We start from the raw sequence: 27,572 nt of genomic DNA, 5'->3' as shown, positions 1-27,572 counted from the left end.
CACTCAGAGGTTTACGCCCTTGTAACGCTGGCTCGTGTCCAGACTCGAATTTCACCCCCGGTGCGCTGTGTGTAGAGTGTGGAGGTGGGGCCACGTGCTAGTGGAGAGCGAGGGGAGCACAGTGGGGACGGGGAAGGACGTCCTGACCTTCGGGTGCAGGGACTGGATCTTCCGGGCAAACCCGTTGAGTGTCTTTGGTAAGCAAGGCCTTCAGTGTATTTACCTAGAGAACAGTCAGACGGGAGATGTGAGGGCAGGGCGTGAGCAGGGACCACACCTGAGCCCTCCCGGGTCCACTGTAAAGACCTGGCAGCGGTCACCCTGCCCTTCCTGAAAACAAACCTGAGACGTGCAGCACACACTTTTGAACCACGGCAGTTTTCGGGCCTGGCCACTGCTTTCAGTGACAGTGCCACCGGGTGTCCCGATAACAGTGTCGCCAGGCGTTCCCTGCTTGGCTCTTGACTTGCCCACAGGCTGACCTGTGTCACTGGCCAGTGTGATTGCTGCTGACCCCCTGCCCCTACCTCAGGGTCTATTGTGTTGCCCTGAAGATCCCTCCGGCTGCAGCACTAATGGCCCCAAATGCAACTCAGTTGGGCCAGTGGTCTGTGTGTCACCAGCTCCCTAGGTGTTTAAGTGACAGGCGGGTGGCGTCCACTGCACCAGCTTTCATATGACTTTTGCAGCAGAGGAGGAGAGGAGATATTACAGAGCAGGAAATAATATTTCTGGCACCACGGGCACCACTAATGTAAAGAAGTGCCCAAAGCCCTGCCTTGGAGACGGGAAAAGCAAGAGCCAGGCACGGCTGGTCGCAGAGGCTGGATTTCGTTTGCTGCCCTTGGGTCATGCACAGCCCGGGCACTAAGAAGTGGGCATGCTTGAGGTCATCTACGCAGGGATTTAACTTTGACCTTAACTTATGGAAGGAGGCCCTTAACTTATGCAAGGAAAGGGAGAGAAAGGACCACAGGATTTTGGACGTCTTTGTCCAGAGAGGGCAGGTAGGGGCTCAGCTCCGACCGAAGCAGACCCCGCAGTCTGCTGTCATCAGTTCTCTGAGAGCTGGCCACACTGACAGCCCTGTGCTGCCCGCCAGGCTCTGGCTTCACCACCGTTAGCGTGAGGGGTCCCGATGGAGCCCCCTCCGCCTCCTCTCAGGGTCCCCGCGGCTCCAGGATGGAGGATTCCTGTGCCGAGGGGGCTCTGGCACCTGGTGCTTTGTGGCCGGGAGGGCGTTGCCCACGGTCACTGCTGACACACTTGCTCGGCTCCTGAAGACACTGAGACGGGGAGCGGGCCCTCCCGGGTGTGTCCTGTGTCCTGCGAGGTCGGCGTCCCGCCCGTGAGTGGCTCTGCGCCGGCAGGTGCTGACCGCCGGGGAGTGTGGCCCATGGCCTGGCGAGAAGCCGGCGCTGCTCTCCTGGGTCTTTGTGGTTCCTTCCTGATTAAGCACTTGGCGAGACCACAGCAAGGTGTCAACGTTTCTGAACCTCGTAAATGAAAGAGCTTCCTGAGTGTCGGGCGGAAGCTGCGGCAGGTGTAGCAGCTGTATAATGTATAAATCATTAGAAGGGGGCTTGGAAGTAGGCGAGGCATTTTTGCTGCAACTCCTCTGCCCTTTAGCAGCAAAGGAAATGGAAAAAAGCTGCGCGTGTCCGATGCAGAGGGAGCAGGCTGGGCGCGGCCGACCGGAGTCCGAAGGGTGGGTCCCCCGGCAGCGGCTCCCCATCAGGACCCTGAGTCACAGACGTTTAAAGAATGCCTCCGCTCGTCATGACAATTGGAGCCTATTGTCTTCCCTTTCGTTTGGCCAATGGATGAGAACTTTAAAAAATCTGGCATAATTGAACTCCATCTTTTTTTTTTTTTAATGATTTTTTTCTTTCTGGCCGCACCACGCAGCAGGTGGGATTTTAGCTCCCCGAGCAGGGATCGGACCCGCACCCCTTGCATTGGGAGCGTGGCATTCTAACCAGTGGACCGCCAGGGAAGTCCCTGAAGCCCGTCTTGTAATGGTGTCATTGACGATGGTACTTTGAGTGAGTGAACTGACTGTGAATTCAACCTTCGGCGATAACAGAGCTTCACCTGGGCTCTGACGGCAACTGTAATGTTGCTCCAGTGGCCAAGTCTGTGAGGTGTTTCCCCACACCTTCCCTCAACCGTGCAGAGTCACGCGCTGCCCGCAGCCCCTCTCACGCGTGGTTTCCTGTTGCCACACGTCACGGAGCCAGGAAGGTGCCCGCGGCCCCAGATGCACCAGCTCTGCACCCCGCCGTCCCCAGGGCGGCCTTGGACCTGACAGAATGTCCAGGCTCCTCCCTCTTCCTTGTCCCCTCTGTCTAATCCCAGCAGGCCCCGCAGCTGTCCCACTCACCTTTCCCCAGGAATGTTGGGGAGCCAGGCAGGAGGTGAGCGTGGCCTGCATGTGGCCCCTGCATCCGTCTGTGTGGAGCCCAGGCTCGGCCGCTGGCAGTGACCGTGGTGATGGGCGATGGGGTGAGCGTCCCACTCTGTCCTCCTTCAGGACTGTTCCCGGGTGAATAGTGCTGGGTTTGGGACACGTGTATCCCTCCCACCCCCCAAAGAGAGGAGGAGGGAACCCAGCTCGCTCAGGCTCTGAAGGCGCACCCCAGCTTGGGGAGGGCTTCGCTCCCCCGCTGGACTCTTCCTCCGGGAGGGAGCGCTGCCTCTGCCCTTCCTGCCCCGGGGCCACCCGGCAGCCAAGGAGACGTGTGACTCGGCGCAAAGGCCTTGGCAGGACCGCGGCTCGGGGGGGAGCTGGTGTCAGGCCAAGGCCCTTTGGAGAGGTGTCTGGACCACCGCCCAGCTTCTCATTCCTTCCGTCCACCAGTGTTCGTGGCGCCCGCTGTGAGCAGGTGCGGCTTTCCCGGGCCGTCTGTGCCGCCACCTGGCCAGGGCCACGTGTGCCGGGGTGACGGGAGCCCCCGGGTCCACCTTTCCCCGCCGTGCGGACAGCAGGCCGCCCAGAGGATGGGAAGCCTAAGCCAAAGCAAGAGAACCGTGCTCGGCGCCTGCCTTGGGGCCGCCTGGAGGGTCCCCCGCAGAGTAGCCAGTGCGGGTGTGGAGCCAAGGCCACTGGGGTCTCAGCTGAGACCACTGCCCACCAGCCTCTGCGGAGTCACCACAGAACAGCCCCTGTGGTCAGGAACAGCGCTCCATGGTGGAGGGCTACGCCCAGCAGATAGGAGAGTGACCCCCGGGCCGGGGCACGCGGAGCAGAGAGCCCGAGGTTGGCAAGGAGGCACGTAGAGGGAGACGGTGTCTTGTCTGCCCCGCGGGGGAGAGGGCGGAGGAGGGGCTCTCTACACACAGGGAGAAGCAGGAGGAAAGAAGCAAAGTTTGGGACCTGAAGCACCTCCCAAGAATTTGACGGAAGTGTCCAGAGTGGATGGGGCCCTGGCGTGGACATGACACTGGCTGGGTGGCGGTCACGCTGTGGAGAGGGTGTGCTGGGCACTGCTCCAGGGCTTTCTACCAGGAAGGCACATAGCATAAGCCCACCTTTAGAGTTCGGGAGTTTGCAGCACCCAGCTGAAAAATGGGTTGGAGCTCTGGTGAGGAAAGGGGTCCTGGGGAGAAGCCCCTGGCCCCCACCCCTCCTGTCCTCCCGTCCTGACAAGGGGATCTGGAACCGTGTCAGGTGTCCATCCAGAGGCGGCCTCTGTGGCCTGGACTGTTGCAGTAGCCCCTGAAATCACCCCTCCTGCTGCTCTTGCCTGCCGAAGCCTCTGCACAGGACCTGCTGGGCAGCCTTCCTGCTGTGAGCAGGGCCCAGAGAGGCTGTGGTGCCCTGAGAATTATGAGAGTCAAACGCCAGGCGGTGGAGACTTTGCAGGGCCCTGCATGCAGTAAGAGCCCAACAAATAAACACGCCTCTAGTCGGACGCGACTTCACACGTGAAGGTTAGCAGCGCCCACAGGTAACTGTGTGGATTTCCGTGCCCGTGCTTTATTTCCTCTGCTGAGTTGGGTGGTTTTATTCCCAGAATGGGAGGCAGCTGTCACCTCTGAGCAGATGAGCACTGACTCTACGCAGGATGCAGTTACGGACCAGGGGCAGGGATGTCAGGAGGGTCAGAAGGTAGGAGCGAGTCATGCCTGGACCATCCGACCTCCTTCCACATCGCCCTTCCCAGGGTGCAAAACGTGGATGTCGGAGGGTAAGTGGGGAGGCCAGACCTGGTCTGAGTCTAGGGAGGGAAGGTCAGCACCGGTCAGCTGGTCAGTGGGCTGCAGGTCACCGTCCGTCGGGTGAACAGGTGCAGGGTGTGCTGGGAAAACATTGCCGCTGGGTCAGCGGTCCTCGAGAACGTCTGTGGAATCGGTGTGACCGGACACGGTGCAGGGAGAGGCACCGCGCTGGACGGCAGGCTCCTGGCAAGAGGGTGTGTGCTGTGTGTACGCACCTGCTAACGTGTGTGAGTGTATGTATGTGCACACTTGAGTATGTGGCTGTGTGTGCAGAGGTGGGTGTGTGTGCCCACGCACACGAGTGTGTATGTAGGTCACGAGAGCAGGGCGGGGAGGCGGGAGAACCCAGGGCGGCGCTGGGGCAGTCATTTCAGCCGTCGGGCCTGAGGAGACAGCCCCTCCTCCGTCAGGCAGCAGGTCTCGGGCTCTGAGGCCCTGGGGCCCTCGGTGCTGCCGGCCTGGGAGCAGGGGCCAGGGACTCCTGGGCAGCACGTGAACTGCGGTGCGGTTTGGGGTTTGAGGCCGTGCGTGCCCCGGAAGTCCTGAGCGCTACGTGCAGAATTGGCTTGTCCTGAAATTGTGGGAAACCCACCGGGATATTCAAAATGCAGCAGACCCGTTTCCTGAGCACGTCTCCACAATCTGCAGGTCGCATCTGAAAGGCGTTCCGTGTGTCCTGGTCTGCCTGGGGTGCTGGCACCCCCATCTCCGGGGGATGGCCTGCATCTAGGGGCCCGTCTCGCTGCTTTGTCTTTCCCACCTCGGCATTCCGCTCAGGCCGGGCTGCTGGGGTCCTGAGCTCCCAGCCGAGAGCTGCTGCCCCTGCCTCACTGCCCCCGCACCCCATGCACCACGCCCCTCGGCCTTGGCCCAGCGCTCCTGGAATGTGCCCGGGCCTCCTGTAGGGGCCACGTGGTGGGCGTGGGGAACGAGCGTCTCTGAAGTCCACATGCTGTCACTCTTTTCTGGGCGACGTTTGCCTCAATCCTGGGGGCTCCCTTGTGCCCTGCGCCTTCCTGGGCCACCTCTTCTGCCCCGGCCTCGCCCACCCGGAGCTGGGATGAGGGAGCTGCCCGGCTGGCACAGCTTCCCCCTTGCGCTGCATCTTCTGGGCCGTCGGGGAAGAGCCTGCTCGTCCTTCTCTCCGGGCCACTGTCTCTGCCACTTAGAGAAACGTGAGCCGCCCAGGTTGGGCCGGCGGCTCCCCGGGTTAGACGCCCAGGTCCCCGTCGGAATGAAGCTGCTCGGAGGACCGACCGCTGCTCTCACACCGCGGGTGCTGGACCGCTGAGCTGAGCCCGGGGCTGCTGCCTCGGCCTGCCGTCTGCCCGTGGCTCACGCGAGGCTGAGCCGCGTCCTTGGCCTCGCTGTTCCTGGCCCGAGCTGCTGACAGGCCCCCTCTAACGTTTTAGCCTGTGTGTTTTCCCAGACTGCTGTTCCTTCTCAGAGTTTAGGAGAAAGAAACCACATCTGCACCTGCCGGTATCACTTTTCTGTGAAGGTGCTGAGTGCTGCTTCGCGGGCAGGGATTTTAACCTTATCCTAACAATTTGAACGTCGACAGGATACAGTGGTGCGGGTGTTTTGTTTTGGAGGTTGTGGGAGCATACACTTTGGATTTCATAGCCCTTCCGGGCTCTATCCAAATAGATGAGAAAAAGTCATATCCAGCTGGGCTCATGGCTTCTTAAACCATGATTTATGAATGTATGCATCACGATATATTACTGACAAATTATTTATAAAGGAAAGTTTTGTGTATAAAACCTTATTTCTCCACGGGATTATTTAATAAAGTTTGAGCAGTGCTGAGAAGGCAGCCTTGCAGGCACTGATATGAAACCTTCTGTCAAGCCTGCGGTGGATGCGGGCAGGCAGCCCATGGCAGCATCCTGGCTCCGGGGTCCTCACGTTGGTAATTTGCTCAGCTTTGCTGGGTTTAGAATGTCTGGTGGCTGCACAGATGTGAGCCTCCAAGCCCCACGGATGGACAGACAGGCGTCCTGTCCATCAGGCATATAGGCACTCTGTTCCCATTTGCAGACTCGAATGCCCCACACATGTGCACACATGCAAATGTGCACATGTACCCACACACGCATGCAAATGTGCACATGTACCCGCACGCAGACACAAGTGCACACGAGCACACCAGCACACACGGGTGCACACGTGCGCATGCATGCATACACCTGCACACACAGTTGTGTCCGCTCCCTGGCAGAGGCTGAAGGGGCGCATTACCCTCATCCCAGAGTGGGAGGGGTGGGGTCCACAGGCAGGAGTCACCCCGCCCCCCCCTGGGCTCGTCCGTGCCAGGCGTGGAAGTGTTCGTGCCGCGCAGCGGTCGGGGTGGTAGAAACACTCTTCTCCAGCTTCCGAGCGAGACGTTCCAGCCGTTGGTGAAGACATACTCAGGCAGCCGTCGCAGTGGTCCGTGTAGGTTCATCCCAGCGACCGAGGGGCGTTGGGACCTCACTGCCCTTTCCCGTAGTGCAGTGGGGGCTGCAGGAGCCCGTGAGGGACCAGAGGACACCCGTCTCCTGCGCTGCCTTCCCGCCTGCTCGCACGCACCTCAGCTGCCACCCTTGCTCTCCAGACGCCAGTTGTCACGTGTTTATGCTCTCACAGCCTCTGCCTGAGCACCTTCTACTCCCAGAAGTCTCTCCACAGGTTCTGCTCCTACCAGACGGGTTTGCGAGCGGGTTCTGACTTGATAGAATCTTCAGCATCAGAGCGGAGAGGCATCAAGGAGGCTTTCAGAGCAGCGTGTGCGCTTCAAGGCCTGGCCGTGCAGGTGGCTGCCTGGAGGCCCCCTGGGCCGCGTGCCCCCCCGGGTCTCCCGTCCCGCCCGTGCCTCCTTCACTCCACATGAGAGCTGTTTCGCTGGCGTCACCCCCTCCACAGCGTCTCCTTGTGGGAGCGGGACGTCCAACGGGGCGCTGTCCACCCCTCAGCCAGCACTGCGTCCACCCCCGTGCCCGCTCATGGGAGAACTCTCCTGGCCATGGCTTCTGGTTTAGGGGTCACGTGAAACCACATCTCCAGGTGTTTCCCCACAGCTTAACAATATGAACAAGCAGCAGAAACAGACAAATAAGAGTCAGAAAAACCACAGGTGTGGGCAGTCCTCGAGAAGCCCGGTGATCCCACAGAAGTGGGGCCGCTCAGGGTCACTCCTCATCCTCCCAGAAATGGGTGCAGGAGAGTCTTACCTGAGCTGCTACCCAGGGGGTCCCTTTGGGTGGAGATGCAGGGGTGCAGAGCAGAAGGATGGTGAACGCACAGATTCACGTTTCTGCCGCAGCCAATAGAAATCCAATCAGTGTCAACAACAGGAAAGGGAAAAGTCATCTGTGAAGACTGGAGCGGGAGGGAGGCCCACAGAGAAGAGGGTCCCCATGGGCAGCCTCCCTGCCGGATTCCTCACCGGTCTGCACGAAGAGGAGGGGCTGCAGGGGAGATGCTGGGCCACAGGTGGGGAAGCTGCTGGCCGGCATTTCTGGAAGAGTCTGAGGTTTGGGTGGGTTTGGGAAAAGGTGCTAAGGCAGAGAGAGTGGAGAAGATGCCAGGCAGGACATTCAGCAAAGCTGCACCAGGAACATCAAGTGAGAAAGAATCAAGTAGATTGATAAACCTACTTGAAGACAAATTGTACGCGGGGTCTCCCAACAAATGGCTGGTTTCCTGAAGTAGGGTTAGTGCGCCACCTGGAAAGGAAAAACTTCCCCATAAATGACTCTTAGATGGCAAAGAATAAAAAATGCATTACATTCAACACTGGTGGGGTATGGCTAAAGCAGCACTCAGAGGAAAAGCCATAGCCTTTACCACCCACATTACTTTACAGGCAGGAGAGCTTCTAGCCAAAAGGAAGGAAATCCAACGGTGGGTTGAGCAATACAGGTAGTTCTGATCTCTCCACACAAGGAAGCTGGAAGTAGACGTCATTGGCTCAGACCTAGATTCCTTGTCTGTGCTCCAGAGTTCTCAGCACGTTAGCTCTTCTTTCTCAAATGTCTCACCCCTGTCCTTGTTACCTAATGACCCCAAGTGTCTCCTGCATTCCAGGCACCATATTTGTAATGAAAGAGGGAGGACCAGAGACAAAAGGAATTTTCCTTGAGTGGTTCTTTCCTTTTACAGCAAATGAAATAATTTCCACCCCAGCCCAGCACACCCTCCCTGGGTGGACTCCCGTCTTTTTCAGTGGTCAGAACTGGTCACCACTGACCCCCAGGCATGTGGTCAGCTCTTCTAGCCTTGACAGGAGTAGTAAGGGATGGCCCTGGTTGGCCATGCATGGTGTCCCCACGATGTCTGAAACAGAAAGGGTGGGGTAAGTGAGTGAAGCATTTGGTCAAGAAGTTAGAAAAAGAACAAGACACACTCAGGAAAGCATAAGAAGTAAACAAAGAAGATGAAGCAGAAATTAATGGATTAAATATGGAAAGTCAGTAAAATCGACGAATAACGTTAAGTGCCAGCTATTTAGGAGAAAAGGAGAACAAGAAAATAAAGTGCCAGCTAATCAAGAAAAAAAGAGCGATAACACAAATACACAAAATTAGATGCAAAAAGATCATTAAAACAGAGAAAAAGTTAGTACTTTGTAAAAGCATACAAATACATTTAAAATCTGAACGAAATAAATTCTTTTAAAAGAAAAGAGTTATTAAATCTGATCTCAGAAGGTGAGGGCTACCTAAACAGAGTGCTGGTATTGGGAGAGAGATCAGTTCTACAACCAACCCCACCCACCACCCATGAAGTAACCGGCTAGTTGGTTTCAGAGGTAAATTATTTCAAATCCTCAAGAAATGGATAATTTCAGTGCTATGTGAGCTATTCCAGAATATAGATAAATATTGAGGGTTTTCAAGTTAAGCATCATGCTTCATAGCTTATTAGAAAAACAGAGTCCAGAAATAGACTAAAATACATATGGAATTTCAGTCTAATAAAGATAGATTTTTAAATCAATAGGAAGAAGACAAATTGTTCAATAAACTGTGTCCTAATTGTTTGGGGAGAAAAGTATATTTGAGTTCTTATTTCTTTTGGCAAAAATAAATTCCAAATGCATCAATATTAAATGAAAGTAATACAAAAAAGTTGTAGAAGAAAGCGTGGGTGAACTTGATTTATGTCGTGGGAGCCCTTTTTAATTGTGATGCAAATCTAAGAAGCCATAAATGGAAAGAGTGATAAATTTGACTATATAAAACTTAAAAAAGTTGAATGGAAAAAATATTATAAGAAAAGTTGCAAGACATGTGTGATTGGCAAGAGCTAAACTTTTACGTACTTTACATCTCCTACGAACGGGTATGAAGAGCATAGACAAGCGATTGAGAAATGGCCTAGGCCGTGAGCGGACGGCTCACAGAAACAGGTGATGTGAGTCATCTGCAGATACGTGAACACTCAGCCTCCCTCGTAATGAGAGAAACAGGCAAAAACAAAGGGATAGGATTCCTCACTCAATAGATTGACAAGAAATGAGACTTTCGGTGGTGCCCAGCGCCAGGGAGAGGTGTGGAAAAAGGAACTCTCATACATAGTTGATGGGGATTTAAATCGGTACAGCTTTCTGGGAGGAAAAGTCGTCATTCTCTTCAGTTACGAGTTCAGGTACCATGTGGACCGGCATCCTCACCGTGAGAAGCGACCTGCGCGCATACTTGCAGTCGGCCTGTGTGTGGGGGGGGGGGGGGGTTTCTCGGCACGGCTGTGGTACAGGAGCCCGAGACAAGCCAAGTGTCTGTGACAGCGGACGTTCCCGCGGGGGCGCTGCCCCCAGCCTGCCCGCCTGCTTCTTGTCCCTCCTGCTCCCGGCCTCACACTCAGGGCCTCAGCAGGCTGGCTAGGCCCCCCTTCCTTCCCGCTCCCCCCCCGAAGGCGGCAGGCAGCCCTGCGCTAGGTCCCCCTCTCCCCCGACTCGCCCCCTGACTGCCTAACCCACACACTTCCTTTAGGCTCATCTATCTCTCGTTCTGACCCCGCGTCCAGGCTAGACCCCAGGGAGCCTCCTTCCCCTGAAGGCTGGGCCGTGGGGGGCAGCCGCGTGTGGACCTGCTCGTGCCACTGTTCTCTGCTCTGGAAGGAGGGCCTGTCTTTTCCTGTTTACACCCGCCTCTGATCCGCCTTATCTCCTGCCCACAGAGTCCCGGGACTTAGGGTCTGATATGCCGTGACGGGGTCAGGGTCCAGGTCCCAGCCTGGGCTCTGCCAGGCGTTCCCGAAGGAGGTGTGGAGCCCGCGTTTCTCCGTGTGGATCGGATCCTCTAGGGCATCCTGAGCGGGAGGGGCTCAGCAGGGCTTATTCTAAAGGGTTAGGAGTGCCGCCCCTTCTAGCAAGGGGGCTCCCGGTACCCAGGTCCCCGGCTGGAGCTTGGCCATGTATGTAGCCAAGCAGCGCGGTGAACGTGCCGTCGGGGGGGAGGACGGAGCCTCGGTCAGTCGTGGCTGTCACGAGGGCAGGGAGGGCTCGCCGAGGCGGCGCCGGTTGGATCGGCGCCTGCTGAGCGGAAGGTCCTCGAAGGCTGGCTGTGGGGGCCGTGGCTGGGGCTCTGCGGCTGGGGCTCCGCGGCGCAGCCCCTCCTCTTCTCCTGCCGGGCGCCCCAGGCAGCCCCACCCCCCCCGCCAGCCCCCCGTCCGCTCCTCCCCGGGAGCGCCGGATGCCGCATCCCATGGGACCGGGGCCCTCGGGTGAGATGAAACATCACCGCCGACTTGCTGGGGGCCGTGGTTGCAGCGTCCGAAGTCGAGACCAGTCAGAACGGCGCCGCAGCGACCGTGCCAACACGCCGTGTTCCAGTGGGTGACGTGCGGCGGTGACGCTGAGAACTGTCCGATGGCAGCGGCGCGCAGCCGCACGGAGACCAGGTGCGGGGGCAGAGCAGGCCCGGGGCCGCTGGGACGTCCAGGCAGGGAGGGCACGCGCGCCCACACGCAGCCGCCCGGCGCCCGAGCCCCGGCACACGCTCTCCTCCGCTGCCCTGCGTGGTGCCGGGCGGATTCGCCTGTTTCCGGCTCCTCGTGGTGACGACTGACGTGCTCCCGATAAGGAAGAGGGCCTCCCTGCTCTGAGATCCTGGGGGCTCCTCTCGAGGCCGCCCCGGGCGTGAACCCTCTTTTGCTCCACGAGCTTGGCCCTTCGGGCTGAACACATTCAAGCAGGGCAGGTCTGTGTGTCTGTGTTTCTTTTGTGGTGTGACCCGCGGGACGCTTGTGGGAAGGGTCAGAGAGGCCCCAGTATTTCTCCCAAATACGCTTGGGTGAAACCCCATTATTGGTGTTCTTTTGGTGGGGAAATCGTAGCCTTGAGCGGGTTCTTTTAAAAAAGCATACACCTGCGTCTCTGTGTATGTGCACGTGTGCACGTATGTGTGTCTCAGCAGGCCTGCATGGGCTCCTGGTTGTGAGGGGCTTTAGCTTCTGGCACACTGGGTGTCAGGCATGGACGGGAGCCCCACAGAAGGAGAGGCTGGGAGGATGGTGTGGAGGGAATGCCGAGGAAACAGAGCCTGAGCCTTAATTTTACCCCCTTTACAGTTTTTTCCTGGGATGAGCCCACGTCTCCGATGTTTCCCTGTAACTCTACGATTCGTATTTCTTACTTGTTTTCAGGTCTGTTTTGCTAGACAAAGCAGGTTTGTCTACGAAATAAATTTCAGGGCTCAAGGAAGTTGAAGTACTTGGTTTTCCAGGAGCAAAGGTGACTGACGTCGCCCCCTGTCCCGTGGGGAGTTAAACCCATGCCCTCTCCGTCCTTAATGTGGGGTCAAAGGCCATCAGCGTCTCCGGGAAGCAGAGGGTCTGGGCTCCTCTGAAGGCAACTGTGGTGCTTAGTGTTCGGCTAGGTACTCGCCGGGGCTGTTCGTCTTCGCCTGGTATGTGTGTGAACCTTTGCAGTGTCGTCTCAAGAGTTGGTCCACCCTTCTTTGAGCCATTTTCTCAAGGTCTGCCTCTTTTTGGAGCATTTGTAACACTGGGCGCCTTTGTTCGGGGAAGTCCCAGCTCCCGGCTGCGGACCCAGCAGCCGCCGAGGGCAGCAGCGGAGTCAGCGGGCAGGCTGTCCTGTGCCGGCCGGGGCGGGGGGCACCGTGTCCTGGATCTGTGCGGGGTTCTTTGTAGAAGGAACACACGTGACCGGAACCACGGGGACCTGCCAAGAATGGGGCTAGGAGGCTTGCGTGCGGCGCATCCCTTTCTCCTTTCTAAAAGAAGGTCCTGTGACAGGAATGGGCTAACAGCTAACTAACTTAACTACTCACTGATGACTGATGACCAGGCCCCGCCCTGGTTGCTGGCTCGGCCTGGGCAGCTTCAGCTACGCACGCCCAGGTCCGGGTTGCCCAGACATTGAAACGGCCGAGGTGGGTCTGCACGATCTGGTCAGTTTAATGGGAGCAAAGACGCACGCGTTTATTTTAAAGTCTCCCAGTGTTAGCGCACAACACGTATTTAAAGCACTTGGAAATAAAAGGTAGAATAATTCTGGTTTGATTTGTTCTGCACAGGTAATTCCCACTCAAGGGAATCGTGCCTTCACCTTTGTCTCTGGTTCTTGGCTCGTGAGGGGGAGGTAAGGAATTCTGGATCAAACTGGCTCTTACCCGGCAGGCCTCAGTTCAGGGAAGAAGGAGCAGACCGCCCTGAATGAATGGTGTCCATCCGGGAAGCAGCTCTGTTTGCCCAGCGTCTAAGCCACCTCATCTCTGGCTGGCGCTGTGGGAGGGGTGGAGTCGAGGGCAGGCGGAGGCCCCGGACTGGGTCTGCCCGTCGCCCATGTCGTTTAGGGAGCCTGTGCTGTTTGCTGTCCCAACACTCGACCTCACTGGATTAACTGCCTAGCCCGTCTCGATTTCGGCGCTCAGCTGTGACCGCACCCCGATCCCCGTCCTGTTCCGTGCAGCCTCGGCTCCGCTGGCCGCCTCCCCGGAGCCCCTGCCTGGGGCTGGGGGCGGGGCTGGCGTCCCTCGCGGGGGTTGGTGGGGGGATGTGACGGTTGGGGGGCGCGAGTCCCCTTTGCCCGTTGTAACCAGGGCAGAGGTGAGGATGGGGAGCAGAGGCTTACTTTGCTTATTGAACACATTCTGTCTCATTCTGCTCTGGCTCTGGGTAGAAGCCCAGACTGGGCTGAAACAGCAGGCGTTTACTGCTCACCGTCTGCAGGCCGGAAGTCCAAGGTCAGGGTGCCGCAGATGCGTGTCTGGTGGTCAGGACACTGATTTTGTTTCGCAGGCGACCGCCTCCTCGCCGTCCTCTCAGGGCCGAGAGGGAGCGAGAGTCTTTTCCTCTTCTTCTAAGGGCACGGATCCCACCAGGGGGGCTCCACCCTCAAGACTACATCCAACCCTCACCTCCTCCCAGGAACATCCCCTGGGGGCTGGGCTTCGGCTCATGGATTCTGAGGGACACAAGCCCGCAGCCCACGCACCTTGTATTTCCCTTCATCGCTCACCTCAAGGAACCTGCCTCCAGGTCATCAGGAGACCCCCCACGGGTTCGCACTGTCGTTTCCACACGCTGGTGCCCTTTCCCCCTTACTTTAAGTGCTGACTTTAATTTTTGTGGGGTATTTATATTTTGCTACCTGTACCCAGAGGCTAGGAGAAATGTGTATTGTAAGTAAGTCTAATAAATAAATCCATCCATCTGTGGCTGCAGCCTAGCCCGGATTCTCCATTTTTAATGTGTCCTGATGTCACACAGCCTTGTGTCATCACCGGAGGTAGCATCATGCGGTATTTATGCTCACAGGCGGAGAAGGCGTCTCAGAAAATCTCGCTGCTGCCACCCTTGTCGGTTTGTGCCTCGATGTAGCTGGAAATCATGTTTCCTCGGAGAGGCTTTCCCCGGGGGCGGCGGGGTGGGGGTGGGGGGTCAGGCCGGCGCCTACCCCGAGGGTGCTCGGGGCGCAAGGTGGATGGTAACAAGGACTGAGCGTTAGGACCGCCATGCGTGCTGTGCCCACTACTTCCTGTGCCAGCTCGTGAGTCCTGCCAACAGCCGTGTGCATCCTGTCCAAGTCCCGGGAGAACAGCGCCGAGGGTTTGCGAGCCGGTCCCACTGCCGTGAGTGTGGACGTGCGGAGTTCCGTTCGTATCCGCCAGACTAGATCCAGCCCGAGAGGCTCCCTCATTCCGGTTCCTTCCGAGGAGACTCTGTTCTGCTTTGAGACATCTGCTCGGGTGAAGGCTCCTGCGGCGACGCAGGTGGGGGCGGGGCGCGGCTCTCTGGCCAGCTGATCAGTCAAGGCCACGGGCCACAGCACTCAGTCCGTTAACCGAGCTCATTCTGAAGCAGGGAGGCTTCCTGTGGGGCCGCGGCCGAGCTCCTCCTCGCGTGGGCCCCCAGGATGCGTGGGAATAGCTGGGATGTGGGGGGCTCTCCTGGCCTCTTTTGAAAGGTGACTTCCGGTCGCATGGATTCTGCCCTCCCACATTACCCGTTTCCATGGATACCCCGGTTACAGGACAGCAGCATTCCAGGTGTAAATGAAACACATTTTGTCTACTTGAACACTTGAGGCAAACTTGAGCTGGTCCTCTTACACATGAGGAACCCGGTCACCTGAATGGGTGATGTCACTGCCTGGAACACACAGACTGAGGGCGGTGGGGCTTCCTCCCCATCTTCCTCCCCCTCCCCCCTCCCCTCTTCCTCCCCCTCTCCTCCCCCTCCTCAGCACCCACTCCACATTTGTTACATCAGCCACACACAGGCTCAGAGAAAGTTCAGTTCCTGTTAAAACCCACACGCACACACATGCACGCACACACCCACACTCACACGCATGCACACACACACTCATACGCACATCAGACAACACAGTGTCTGTGAATGTTCCACGTCTCTTTCTGTCTCCTGTTTGGTACTTGTAAGCAAGACACGTTTGTGGGAAATTTTCAGCCTTCTGCTTCAGTTGAGTGCCTTGACTTTTTCACTTTTCATTTGTTTCTACTTTGAGGTACTTTTGTGCTACCCCCTGCCCTAAAGCATCATTTTGAAATTTAGTTTCATTTTCTGCACTTCTGAGTTAAGAAATAAAAGCCCTTATGGAAGTTATTCCAAGTCCCAGGGAGGATGCCACATCGGAAGGGACCAGGAATGTTTGTCTGAACTCGAGATGCCCTTTGTCTGGATGGGGCCTCGACTTTCCCTCCTGACTGAGCAGGAACCACCGTGCGAGTCCCTGGGAAGGAGGCCACTTGCTCTCTGCCCAGGGCCGGGTGCTGCAGCCATGGTCAGAGGGGAACGTGGGCCATGGTGGGAGAAGGGAAGGACGGAGGGAGGGCAGTGACAGGTGCCATCTGAGAGGCAGGGGTCAGGACTCAGTGGATGCTGTGGAGGAGGTACTTAGTCCCCAGCAGTACTTAGTCCTCTTGGCACTCAGTAGTACTTAGTCCTCAGTGGAGACGGCCGCTGAGCAGGTACTTAGCACCCAGTAGCGCTTAGTCCTCAGCGGAGATGGCCGCTGAGCAGGTACTTTTTCCCTCTTGCTTGGAATACGTAGCTCTGGCCGCAGGGACCCTGTCCTTCCCTGGTGACTGCAGATGGCCTGCTTGCCGGGTCAGACTCTCAAGCTCCACGTTGCCACTGCACCCTTTTCACACGAGCAGGTGCCCGTGGTTAGTGAGGCTGCATCACCAGGCGGCCGAGGGAGACTCGGGACCTGCTGTCATCTCGCTGGGTGGTGACGGCGCCTCATCTCTGCCCGCGTCCAGCGGTGGCAACATGAGTCTCACTTTGTGCACCCGCCCAGGCAGTTGCTAGGAGAGCTTGTGTGAAGTGACTCAGACATCATTTGACATGTCCTTACTCTGAAATGGAAGTCTGCGGTGAGATGAGGGTGGTGTCTGGGGACTGTGGAGCAGCCCCGGGGACAGTCAGGTCCCCGTGTTGACCCGGCAGTAGTGAAAATGGGCGAGAGTGCTCACCTGTGCCCAGTACATCCTGACGGGGTGATGGCCAGTGTGCAGGTGTTGCAAGGAGCGAAATAAAGCATCAGCCTTAGGAAGGGAGGGAGGAGGGGAGGAGGGGAGGAGGGAGGGGGAGGGAAGGGGAGGGGAGGGAGGGAGGCGGGGAGAGTGGAGAGGGAGGAGGGGAGGAGGGAGGGGGAGGGAAGGGGAGGGGAGGGGAGGGAGGCGGGGAGAGTGGAGAGGGAGGGAGGGGGAGGGAGGAGGGAGGAGGGAGGGGGAGAGAGGGGCAGGGAAGGAGGGGAGGGGATGGAAGGAGGGGAGGGGGATGGAGGGAGGAGGGGAGAGGGGGAGAGTGGGGAGGGAGAGGGGAGGGAGAAGGGGAGGGGGGAGAGGGGGAGGGGAGGGGAGGGAGGAGGGGAGAGGAGAGAGGGAGGAGGGCAAGGGAGGGGATGGGAGGGAAGGGGGGAGGGAGGGGGGGGAGGGGAGGGAGGAAGGAGGGGAGGGAAGAGGGGAAGGAGGGGGAGAACCAGGCTCCAGGGCTCATTGTGAGGGGTCGTGGCTGCAACAGTGTTTCTGTGTCGCTCCAGTAAAGCGGACTTGCTCACTCTTGTCTGGACGGTGGTTTGCAAGCCCCGTGGGGCCAACACACGCCCCCCCCTGTGAAGTTTCCGTACCGTCCTGATATCCGGGGAAGGCACGGAGGACCTACTGCTTTGTGACTGACGGCAGAGGAGCTGGTGGCCTCACGGGGGTCTCTGGGCCCACGAGCGCCTGCAGCCTCTTCCAGGAGGGATGCGAGGCGGCCCGGGCTCAGCATCAGGCGACCCGTGGACAGATGCTGCGTGGGGACTGCACCTGGTGTCACAGCACTGCCCCGCCTCTGTCCCACAATCCCATGTCACTGGGTCCCTGATTTTGTGGCCCCTTCCAGGGTCCTTTGTTACTCCAGGCCCGCGGTAGAGGCCCTCTCACAGCGAAACCACCCGTTGGAACGCTAAGGCTGCTGCCGGGCCAGTGGAGCTCATGTCCCGGGGGAAAGCCCCCAGCTGGCCCCGTCCCGGGGGACTTGCAGTGCCATAGGGGGTAAGTTCCATTAAAGAACGGGGGGAAAGGGAGTCACAGAGCGATGAATCAGAAGCCTGGACTCTAGAATAAGACAGTTTCCAGCAAACAGGACCCCTGCTCAGACGCACGTTGGATTGAGAGGGACGGTGACTCAGGCAAGGAAACACACATTTGCAGCGGGCAGGTGGGCCGAGCAGACCCGTGGGGTAACCCCTTGCCCTGCCTGAGTCCTGCCATGCTCTGCTTTTGCTGCCAGATAAACCCACTTTCTGTTCTCTAGTTGTCACGAGCGGGGGCTGCTCTTCGCTGCGGTGCGCGGACTTCTCACTGCGGTGGCTTCTCTTGCTGCGGAGCACGGGCTCTAGGTGCACGGGCTCAGTAGTTGTGGCGCATGGGCTCAGTAGTTATGGCACATGGGCTCAGTTGCTCTGCGGCATGTGGGATCTTCCCGGGGATCGATACCTTGTCCTCTGCATTGGCAGGTGGATTCTTAACCACTGAGCCACCAGGGAAACCCCCACTTTCTTTTAAATTGATGAATAGGATTTGCTTGGCCAGGGAAACGCAGGCAGCCTGCTTCCCTGACTCCTGGGAACTTTGAGGTGGAAAGTTATTTGCTACCGGGTGGGATGAACAAGTTATTTACAACCAAGTCAATAAATAAGTTGATTATCACCGTTTTCAATGTGAAAATGAAGTGTGAATATATAATAACAAGACTGATTTCTTGTATGGTTTCTAAACTGTCTCTGAAAACATTTTTCAAAGAGGCAGAGAAAATTATCTTGACCATATGGCACCATCTTTGAAAGTCCTGGATGTAGAGGTTCCAGGCTGACTTACTACTTACTGCAACGCCTTGATCTTCCACAACTATGAAAACCTGAGTTAAACTCGCTCAGGGACTTAACTGTGTTGCCTCTGACCCAGGGCGCCCTGGTCTCCAGGCCAGGCTCACACCCCCAGCCTCAGGGATTCACTGTGAGTCTGGACTCTCCTCACGAAGTACAACTGGCTGATGCCTGTGGTCTACCTTACGTGTCTTGTTGAGAAAACGCCCCTTTCTACCTGGGGTCGTCCTCCACGCCTCCATCCCATTCCCAGGTCACTCCAGGCTGCAGGTCAGGAGCGCTGAGCTTCTCTCCAAGGACAGTCAGCTCTGCCGAGGGAGGCCTCCAGGTGCCTATGGCCATGTCTGCCCCTGAGCCTGTATCCTGCCAGCGCTGCTGTCCCCCCAAACCCTGCTTGCCGCTGAGGGCCCCCCTCTGTGAGTTCACCCCTCCGCTGTGAGGTACCCCCTCCCCTGTGAGGTCCCCACTCTGTGAGGTCCCCTCAACCCTGTGAGGTCCCCTCTGTGAAGTCCCCTCTCCCCTGTGAGGTCCCCCCTCCCCTGGACGTCCCCACACTGTGAGGTCCCCCTCCCCTGTGAGGTACCCCCTCTGTGAGGTCACCTCTCCTCTGTGACGTCCCCTCTCCCATGTGATGTCCCCCCCTCCCCTGTGAGGTCCCCTCTCCCCTGTGAAGTCCCCCCTCTGTGAGGTGCCCCCTCTGTGAGGTCCCCCCTCCCCTGTGAGGTACCCCCTCTGTGAGGTCTCCTCTCCTCTGTGATGTCCCCTCTCCCATGTGAGGTCCCCTCCTCCCCTGTGATATCCTCTATCCTCTGTGAGGCCCCCCCTCTGTGAGGTCCGCCCTCTGTGAGGTCCCCTCTCCCTTGTGAGGTCCCCCATGTGTGAGGTCCACTCTCCCCTGTGATATCCCCTATCCTCTGTGAGGTCCCCCCTCTGTGAGGCCCCCCTCCCCTGTGAGGTCACCCCTTTGTGAGGTCCACTCTCCCCTGTGAGGTCCCCTTTCCTATGTGACGTCCCCCATCTCCTGTGAGGTCCATTCTCCTCCGTGAGGTCCCCCCTCTCCTGTGAGGTCACCTTTCTCCATGAGGTCCCCCCTCTTTGAGGTCCCCTCTCCCCTGTGAGTTCCCCCCTATGTGAGTTCCCCTGTCGCCTGTGAGGTCACCCCTCTGTGACGTCCCCTCTCCCCTGTGAGGTCCCCTCTCCTCTGTGAGGTCCCCTCTCCACTGTGAGGTAACCGCTCTGTGAGTTCCCCTGTCCCCTGTGAGGTCCCCCCTCTGTGAGGTCCACTCTCCCCTGTGAGGTCCCCTCTCCTCTGTGAGGTCCCCCCTCTATGAGGTCCGCCCTCCACTGTGAGATCCCCCCTCTGTGAGGTCCCCTCTTCCCTGTGAGGTCCGCTCTCCCCTGTGAGGTCCCCCCGATGTGAGGTCCCCCTCCCTTGTGAGGCCCCCCTTGTGTGAGGTCCCCTCTCCCCTGTGATATCCCCTATTCTCTGTGAGGTCCCCCCTCTGTGAGGTCCCCACTCCTCTGTGAGGTCCCCGCTCTGTGAGGTCCCCACTCCTCTGTGAGGTCCCCCCTCTGTGAACTCCACTCTCCCCTGTGAGGTTCTCTCTCCTCTGTGAGGTTCCCTCTCCCATGGAGATCCCCTATCCTCTGTGAGGTCACCTTTCTGTGAGGTCCCCCCTCCCCTGTGAGGTCCCTTCTCTGTGAGGTCCCCTCTCCCCTGTGAGGTCCCTTCTCTGTGAGGTCCCCTCTCCCCTGTGAGGTCCCTTCTCCCCTGTGAGGTCCCTTCTCCCCTGTGAGGTCCCTTCTCTGTGAGGTCCCCTCTCGCCTGTGAGGTCCCTCCCCTGTTAGGTCCCCTCTCCCCTGTGAAGTCCCTCCTCTGTGAGGTGCCCTCTCCCCTGTGAGGTCCCCGCTCTGTGAGGTCCCCCCTCCTCTGTGAGGTCCCCCCTCTGTGAGGTCCCCTCTCCCCTGTGAGGTTCCCCCTTTGTGAGGTCCCCTCTTCCTTGTGAGGTCCCCTTTTCTCTGTGAGGTCCCCCCTCCCCTGTGAGGTCACCTCTCCTCCGTGAGGTCCCCACTCTGTGAGGTCGCCCCTCTCCTGTGAGGTCCCCTTTCCTTTGTGAAGTCCCCCCTCCCCTGTGAGGTCTCCTCTCCCCTGTGAGGTCCCCCCTCTGTGAGGTCCCCTCTCCCCTGTGAGATCCCCTACCACTGTTCGATCCCCCCTCTGTGATGTCCCGTGGCCTCTGTGAGGTCTCCTCTCCTCCGTGAGGTCCCCCCTCTGTGAGATCCCCCTTTCCTCTGTGAGGTGCCCCCTCCCCTGTGAGTTCCCCCCTCTGTGAGGTTCCCTCTCTTCTGTGACGTCCCCTCTCCCATGTGAGGTCCCCCCCTCCCCTGTGAGGTCCCCTCTCCCCTGTGAAGTCCCCCCTCTGTGAGGTGCCCTCTCCCCTGTGAGGTCCCCCAATGTAATGTCCCCTCTCTTCTGTGAGGTCCCCCCTCTGTGAGGTCCCCTCTCTCCTGTGAGGTCCTCTCTCCCCTGTGAGTTCCCCTCTCCTCTGTGATGTCCCCTCTCCCCTCTGAGGTCCCCTCTCCCCTGTGAGGTCCCCCCTCCCCTGTGAGGTCCCCTCTCCTTTGTGAGGTAACCACCCCCCCCCCACCATGAGTTCTGTCCTCCTTCAAGATTCCCTTCCTAGTGGTGTAGCTGCCAGCCTTTGACCTCACCTGGCCCTTTACTCTGGTGTAGACCTGCAGCTCATACCGCGCCCACTATCAGTCCTTGAGAGCCCAACCTCATAGCCTCTTGAAATGGAGAATTTTTCTAACTCTTACCAAATGCTTTCTTCTTTCTCTCTACTATCTTTAACTTGTTGTTCACAAATCATAAGGATTAAAACAGAAAGTACTTAGAAGTGTGCCTGGCTCGTGGGTAGGTATTATTATTGTTTTAAAATTAAAAATTTTTGTCATATTGTTATTTTATCCTCTTTCTAAGACATAGTTGGATATTTTTGTCCTACTCAGAATGTCTTTATGGCTCCGCGCTGCATGCAGAAAATGCCAGCCCTTCCTTGTGTGGTGTCCAGGGCCTCCTGTGGCCTCACACCAGCCCTCCACCCCCCTCTGCCCCCTCGCTTGACTCGCACCCTCACCAACCGCGTCAAGCCCTGGCCTGGCACACCATATCCTTTTTGGATTGGCTTTTTTCACTCGGCAGAGTTTTCTAGAGATTCGTCCCGGTTGTGGCTGTGTCTGTAGTCCCTCCCTTTTACTCCCTGAGTCATTTTTACTGCTGAGTACTCGTCCATGGTGTGGATGCACCTGTTTGTTTAACCCTCCCTCGCTGGATGGCATCTGGGCTCTTTCTAGTTTGGGGGTATTATAAATAAAACCGCGATAAACATTTGTTTACGAGTTTTTGTGTGAACGTAAGTCTTCGTTTCTCTGGAATCAGTGGCCAGGGGTTCAATCGCTGGGTTGTATGATGTGCATGTTTAGTTTTTAAGAAACTGCCAGACTGTTTTCCAGAGTGGCTGCACCATTTTTCAATCCCACTAGAAATGTAACCGTTTCTCCAGATCCTCGGCAGAATTTGGTGTTGCCACGATTTTTAATTTTAGTCCTTCTGAGAGGTGTGTAGTGATATGTCATTGTGTGTTTAATTTCCATTGGCCTGTTGGCTGATGATGTGGAACAGCTTCTTGTGTGCTTATTTGCCATCTGTACATCCCCTTCGATGAAGTGTCTCCTCATGTCTTTTGCCCATTTGATAATTGGATTTTTTAATGTTTAGTTCTGAGAGCTCTGTATACTCCAGATACTAGTCACTTGTTGGATATGTAGTTTGAATTATTTTCTCCCACTCTGTCTTCTCCTCCTCTTAAAAGGACCTTTCACAGAGCAAAAGTTTTTAATTTTGATGAGATCTTGTTTATCAATTTTTCTTTTTATGGATGATGTTTGGTGTCAAGTCTGAGAACTTATTGCTTAGCCTTAGGTTCTAAAGATTTTCATTTTTCTAGTCCCCTAAAATTTTTATTGTTTTATATCTTACATTTACATCCATGACCCGTTTTGGCTACTTTTCGTGTAAGCCATGAAACCCGTGTCAAGGTTCCTGTTTTTGCCTCTGGATGCTCAATTGCTCCAGCACTATTTGTTGAAAAGGCAATTTTTCAACCATTAAGTTCCTTTTGCACTTTTGTCAAAAATCTGTTGGGCGTTTCTGTGTGGGTCTGTTCCTGGGTTCTCTGTTTTGTTCTGTTGATCTCTTTGCCTCTCCTTCCACCAGTACTACACAGCCTTGATTACTGTGCCTATTAATAAGACTGTAGGTATAGAATTATTAGGTAGAATTCTACCGAATCCTGCTTCATTCTTCTTTTTCCAAATTGTTTTAAGTTCTCTAGTTCCTTTGCTGTTCCACATAAATTTCTTGTCTGTACCTACAAAGAAGTTTTCTGGGATTCTGATAGGAATTGTGTGAAACTTGTATATCAATTTAGGGAGAGTTTACATCTTTATTATACTGTGATTTCCAGTCCGTGAACACATTATGTCCATCATTTATTTAGATCTTTGATTTCTTTCATCAGCATTGTGTAGTTTTCAGTGCACATGTTTTATTAGATTTACACCTAAATATTTTACTTCGTGAGTGACTGTAAATAATATTTTAGTTTCAGTGTCAATGTGTTCATAGCTAATATAGAAAAAATTTATTCTAGGAGTTTTTTGTAGATTCATTGGAATTTTCCATGTGGAAAATTATGTCATCTGGAAATAGGTACAGTTTTATTTCTTCCTTTTTCATCTGCATGACTTTTATTTCCTTATATTGCCCTATTGCACTGTTGAGAACTTTTGGCTCTGTTGAGTAAAAGTGGTGCAAGAGGACATCCTTGCCTTTTTCCTGATTGTAGTGGGAAAGCTTCTAGCCTCTCACCATTAAGTATGATGTTAGCTGTAGGGCTTGTGTAGATGTTCATTGCCAAGTCGATGAAGTTCCTCTCAATTTCTATATTTCTGAGAATATCCATCATGAAAAGGTGTTGAATTAATTGATTTATTTTGGATTAAACCAGTCTTGCATCCCTGGAATAAACCCCATGATGTATAATTATTTTTATATATTGCTGGATTTTATATGCTAATAATATTGTATGGATTTTTATGTCTGTATTCATAAGGGATATTGGTATGTAGGTTTCTTTTTTCTTTTTCTCTTTTTTGGTACTGTTTTTGTCTGCTTTTGGTATCAGGTTAATATTAGCTACATAAAATTAATTGGAAACTATTTCCTCCTTTTCTGTTTTCCAGAAGGAATTGTGTAGAATTCATATTAATTCTTCCTTATATGTTTGGTAGAATTATCCGGTGAAACTATCTGGGTCTAGAAATATCTTTTTGGGGAGGTTTTAAATTATGAATTCAATTTTCATAATGGTTATAGGGCTATCAAATTATCTATTTCATATTGGATCATTTGTAGTAGTTTGTGTTTTTCGAGGAATGGGTCCATTTCATCTAAGTTGCTATGTTTATGTGTGTAGACTTGTTTGTTCCCTTATGAGGTCTGCAGGGTCTGTACTGATGTCCCCTGTTTCGTTGCTGATATTGATAATGTGACTGCTCTCTCTTTTTCATTGTCAGTCTTGCTAGAGGTTTGCCAATTTTACTGATCTTTTCAGGGAAGCAGCTTTTGTCTTCACCGATTTCTCTATTTTTTTAATTTCAATTTTGTTGATTTCTGCTCTTTATTATTTCCTTCCTTCTACTTGCTTTGGGTTTATTTTGCTCTCCTTTTTCTGGCTTCTTCATGTGGGAATTGAGATGATTGATTTGAGACTTTTTCTAATGTAAGTATTTAGTGCTAAAAATTTCACTCAGTGCAGCTTTAACTGTGCCCCAGTTTTGATTTTGATATGTTGTATTTTCATTTTCACTCAGTTCAATGTATTTTTTTCCCTTGGATTCTCTTTGACCTGTGGCTTGCTTAGAAGTGTTGTTTAGTAAGTTCCAAGTGTTTGGAGACTTTTCTTGTTATATTTATGTTATTGATTTCTAGTTTGACTCCATTGTGATTGGAGAACGTACTCTGAATGATTTTGATTCTTTTCATGTTGCTGAGTTTTATTTATGTTCCAGGATATGGTCCACTTTAATTGGATGAAGATGCAAATATTTAGGAGGGTAATTGGGATGATGACAATGTAGAAACTTTTGTCAGTTTCTGCTTCTCATATTTGCAGCTCTGTTGCTTGATGTGTATACATTCAGGATTGCTGTATCTTCTTGGCAGATTTACCCTTTTATCATTATATTATGTCTCTGTCCCTGGTAATTTTGTTTGTTATGAAGACTAATTTATCTGCTATTACGATAGCCACTGCTACTTGTCTTTAATTAATGATACATCTTTTTTTTCCTTTTACTTCAACTTGAAAGCTGGAGTGAGTTTCTTATAAACAGCATATGGTTGGGTCATGCATTTTTAATCCACTCAGTCAATGTTTGTTTGTCTTCATTGGTATATTTAGCCCATTTATATGTAATGTAATTATTGATTTGTTAAGACTTAAGCTCCTATTATATATTTTTGTTCTATTCTATTTTTTCTATTTGTTCTATTTTTCTCTGTATTCTTTTTCCTGCATTCCTTGAGGTTATGTTAACAGTTTTTTACAAATCAATTTTGATTTATCTATATTATTTTTGAGTGTATCTCTTTATCGCCTTTTTAGTAGTTGGTATAGATAGTACATACATTATATATATATAAAACGATCTCAGTTTACTGGTGTCATCATTTTACCATTTTGAGTGGGGTATAGAAACCTTACCTCCTTTTATGGTTTTCCCCCTGTTTATTATAATTATTTTAAATATTTCCTCTACATATATTTAGAAGCACATCAGACAGTGTTATCATGTTTGCTTCAACTGTCAAACATAATTTAGAAAGCTCAGAAGAAGGAAAGCTTATCTTATTTACTCACACCTTTACTTTTCATGCCGTTTTTCTGTCTTGATGTTCCCAGTTTTTTCTGTCATCACCTTTCTACTTAGAGAAGTTCATATAGCAATTCTTTTGGGGTAGGTCTGCTGGCAAAATATGCTCGCATTTTCATTTATCTCAGAATGTCTTCATTTCCCTGTCATTCCTGAACAATGTTTTCACCAGGTATCTGGATTGGTAGACTTTCAGGATTCTGAATTGACAGCTTTTTCTTTCAGAAGTTTCATGTGGCCTCTGTGGTTTCTGATGAGAAATCCTCTGTCATTTGAATTATGTTCCCCTCATAGGTAAGGTGTCATTTCTCTGGCTACTGTTAATATTTTCTTCTTTGCATATAGTCTTAAGAAGTATAATTATCATGTGCTTTGGAGGAGATTTGGGTTTATCCCATTTGGGGTGCTCAGCTTCTGGAATCTTTAGGTTTATATCTCTTGCCAAAACTGAGAAATTTTCAACCATCATTTTTTTGAGTACCTTTTCAGCCCTGCCTTCTTTCTCCTCTCCTTCTGGGATTCTGATGACATGAAAATTAGATCTTTTGTTACTGCCCCAAAACCCAGAGGCTCTGTCCCTTTTTTTTTTTTTTCAGACTATCTTCTCTCTATTGTTGAAATTCGGTGATTTCTATTGTTCTGTCTTCCAGGTCACTGATTCTTCTCTCTGTCCCCTCCATCCTTCTATTAAGTGCGCGCAGTGAGCTGTTTATTTTGGTTATTGTATTTTTTAGTTATAACATTTTCACTTTTTTTTTTGTATTTGTGTCTTTACTGAGGCTTCCCATTTTTTCATTGTTTCCAGAGTGCTCATGATTGTTCACTGAAGTATTTTTATCATGGCTGCCTTATAGTCTTTGTCAGATAAGGCTGACATCTCAGTTTTGGTGTGTGCTGATTGTCTTTTTTCATTCAGTTTGAGGTTTTCTTGGTTTTGGTAAGAGTGGTTTTCTCTTGAAACCTGGGCATTTTTGTATTATGTTGTGAGTCTCCAGATCGCATTTAAACTTGTGTTTTAACTGGCTTTCTCTGGCACTGCTCTGCTGGGGTAGCGGCTCTGTTACTGGCAATGGAAGTTGAAGCCCAGGTTCCCCACCAGGTCTCTGCTGGCACCTGAGGGGAGGGTTCTCGTCCTCACTGCTGGGCAGCAGGTAGGTGGGAGTCTGAACTCCCCACACAGTCTCTCTCCACTGGCACACCAGGGGTGGTTACCACCCAGTGGGGAGGGAAGTCCCCTCCCCACTTGGCTGCTCTGATGACACTGGCAGAGTCACTCTGGCCTCACAAGGGAGGATGCCCAGGCTCCCTCTCGGCCTTTGTGGTGTTTGGTGAGAGTGAAGCTGTACTGTTTGCAATGTGCTAAGTCGCTTCTCTCCGGGCCCTCTGACTAGAGAGAGGTAACTTCAGCTGGGCCTCATCGGCACCAGCATTGGTGGCTGATTCAGTACCAAGTCTGAGATCACAGCCCAAGGGAACCCCAGGGGGCCCAGCACCTGTTTCTTGGGTCCCTGGGTCCCTGGCCAGTCTTCTTTCCACACTGCACGGCCTTCCACACGTATGGTTTCCAGGGATTGGCTGTACCTGGTGGGAAGGGTGTCTTCCCATCTTCCAGACGCGGACCCTCTCTTCCCAGGGTTTTACCTCCTCTGACTGGCCTTGGAGAGAACTTCAGGGAGGACGTCTAGGCCCCTGGACCTACACATTCCTTTGTTTCTCTCTCCGAGTGCCCAGTTCCTGCCTGCTCCCAGGAAAGCTGAGAGATCTGGGCTGGGGTTCAGGGTTCCCCTCACGGCCCGTATAGACCACCTCTGTCAGGTGGCCACCTGCTGCAACTGAGGCCTCCTCACAGACCTCAGAGTTGGCACAGCTTAGACTTCTGTGCTCTTTAGATAAAAATATTACTGAAGTTGTGTTATTTAAATTTTAAAAATGATTTTTTTTTTCACAGAAAGTTCTGTTTGTGCTCGTGATATTTTCTGTTTCCTGGTGGATATTGACATGAAGACCATCCTTTAGGGAATGATGTGGTTAAACCACGCCTGTTTTCTGAGTCTGCAGTGGTAGATGTTATGCTAATATTGCAGATGTGCTTCCAATTTGTGAATACTCCTGGGAGTGGACCGATAATAGCCACACAAACACATTTCACGTGGGGCGTTTTCTGGTTGCTTTTGGCAAATGGAACAGACTTGCTTATTATTAAGCACACTGAGTCCTAAAGTAAGGGTAACGGTGCCAGCGGGGCTGGGTCTCCCTGCAGGGACCTCTCTCGAAACATCACGTCGCAAACTGAGCTGCTTGCTGGTTGCTGTGGTTGCAGCCGGGGGGCGAACTTCCCCACAGCTCCCACTTTGGATAATGCCATCGGACCTTCTGAGATTCAGAACTATTCCAACTGCTTGAATCTTGCCACTTGTAAATTTTAAAAAAACGTTAGATTTGCATTTGAAAAAATATTCAAGTGTGTTCATGAAGGCTTATGTGTAAGAGCCGTTCTTTTAATTCC

General features: G+C 53.7%; 1 protein-coding gene across 1 annotated transcript in view; it reads left to right on the top strand.

Annotated features, from left to right (window-relative positions):
• Positions 1-27,572, top strand: part of PTPRN2 (protein tyrosine phosphatase receptor type N2) — a 684,054-nt gene that overhangs the window by 194,619 nt on the left and 461,863 nt on the right.

This window comes from Eschrichtius robustus, chromosome 8 (genome assembly GCF_028021215.1).
Source record: "Eschrichtius robustus isolate mEscRob2 chromosome 8, mEscRob2.pri, whole genome shotgun sequence".
Taxonomy (NCBI): Eukaryota; Metazoa; Chordata; class Mammalia; order Artiodactyla; family Eschrichtiidae; genus Eschrichtius; species Eschrichtius robustus.
The sequence above is the reverse complement of the archived record's forward strand: the minus strand, read 5'-3'. Positions and strand labels throughout refer to the sequence as shown.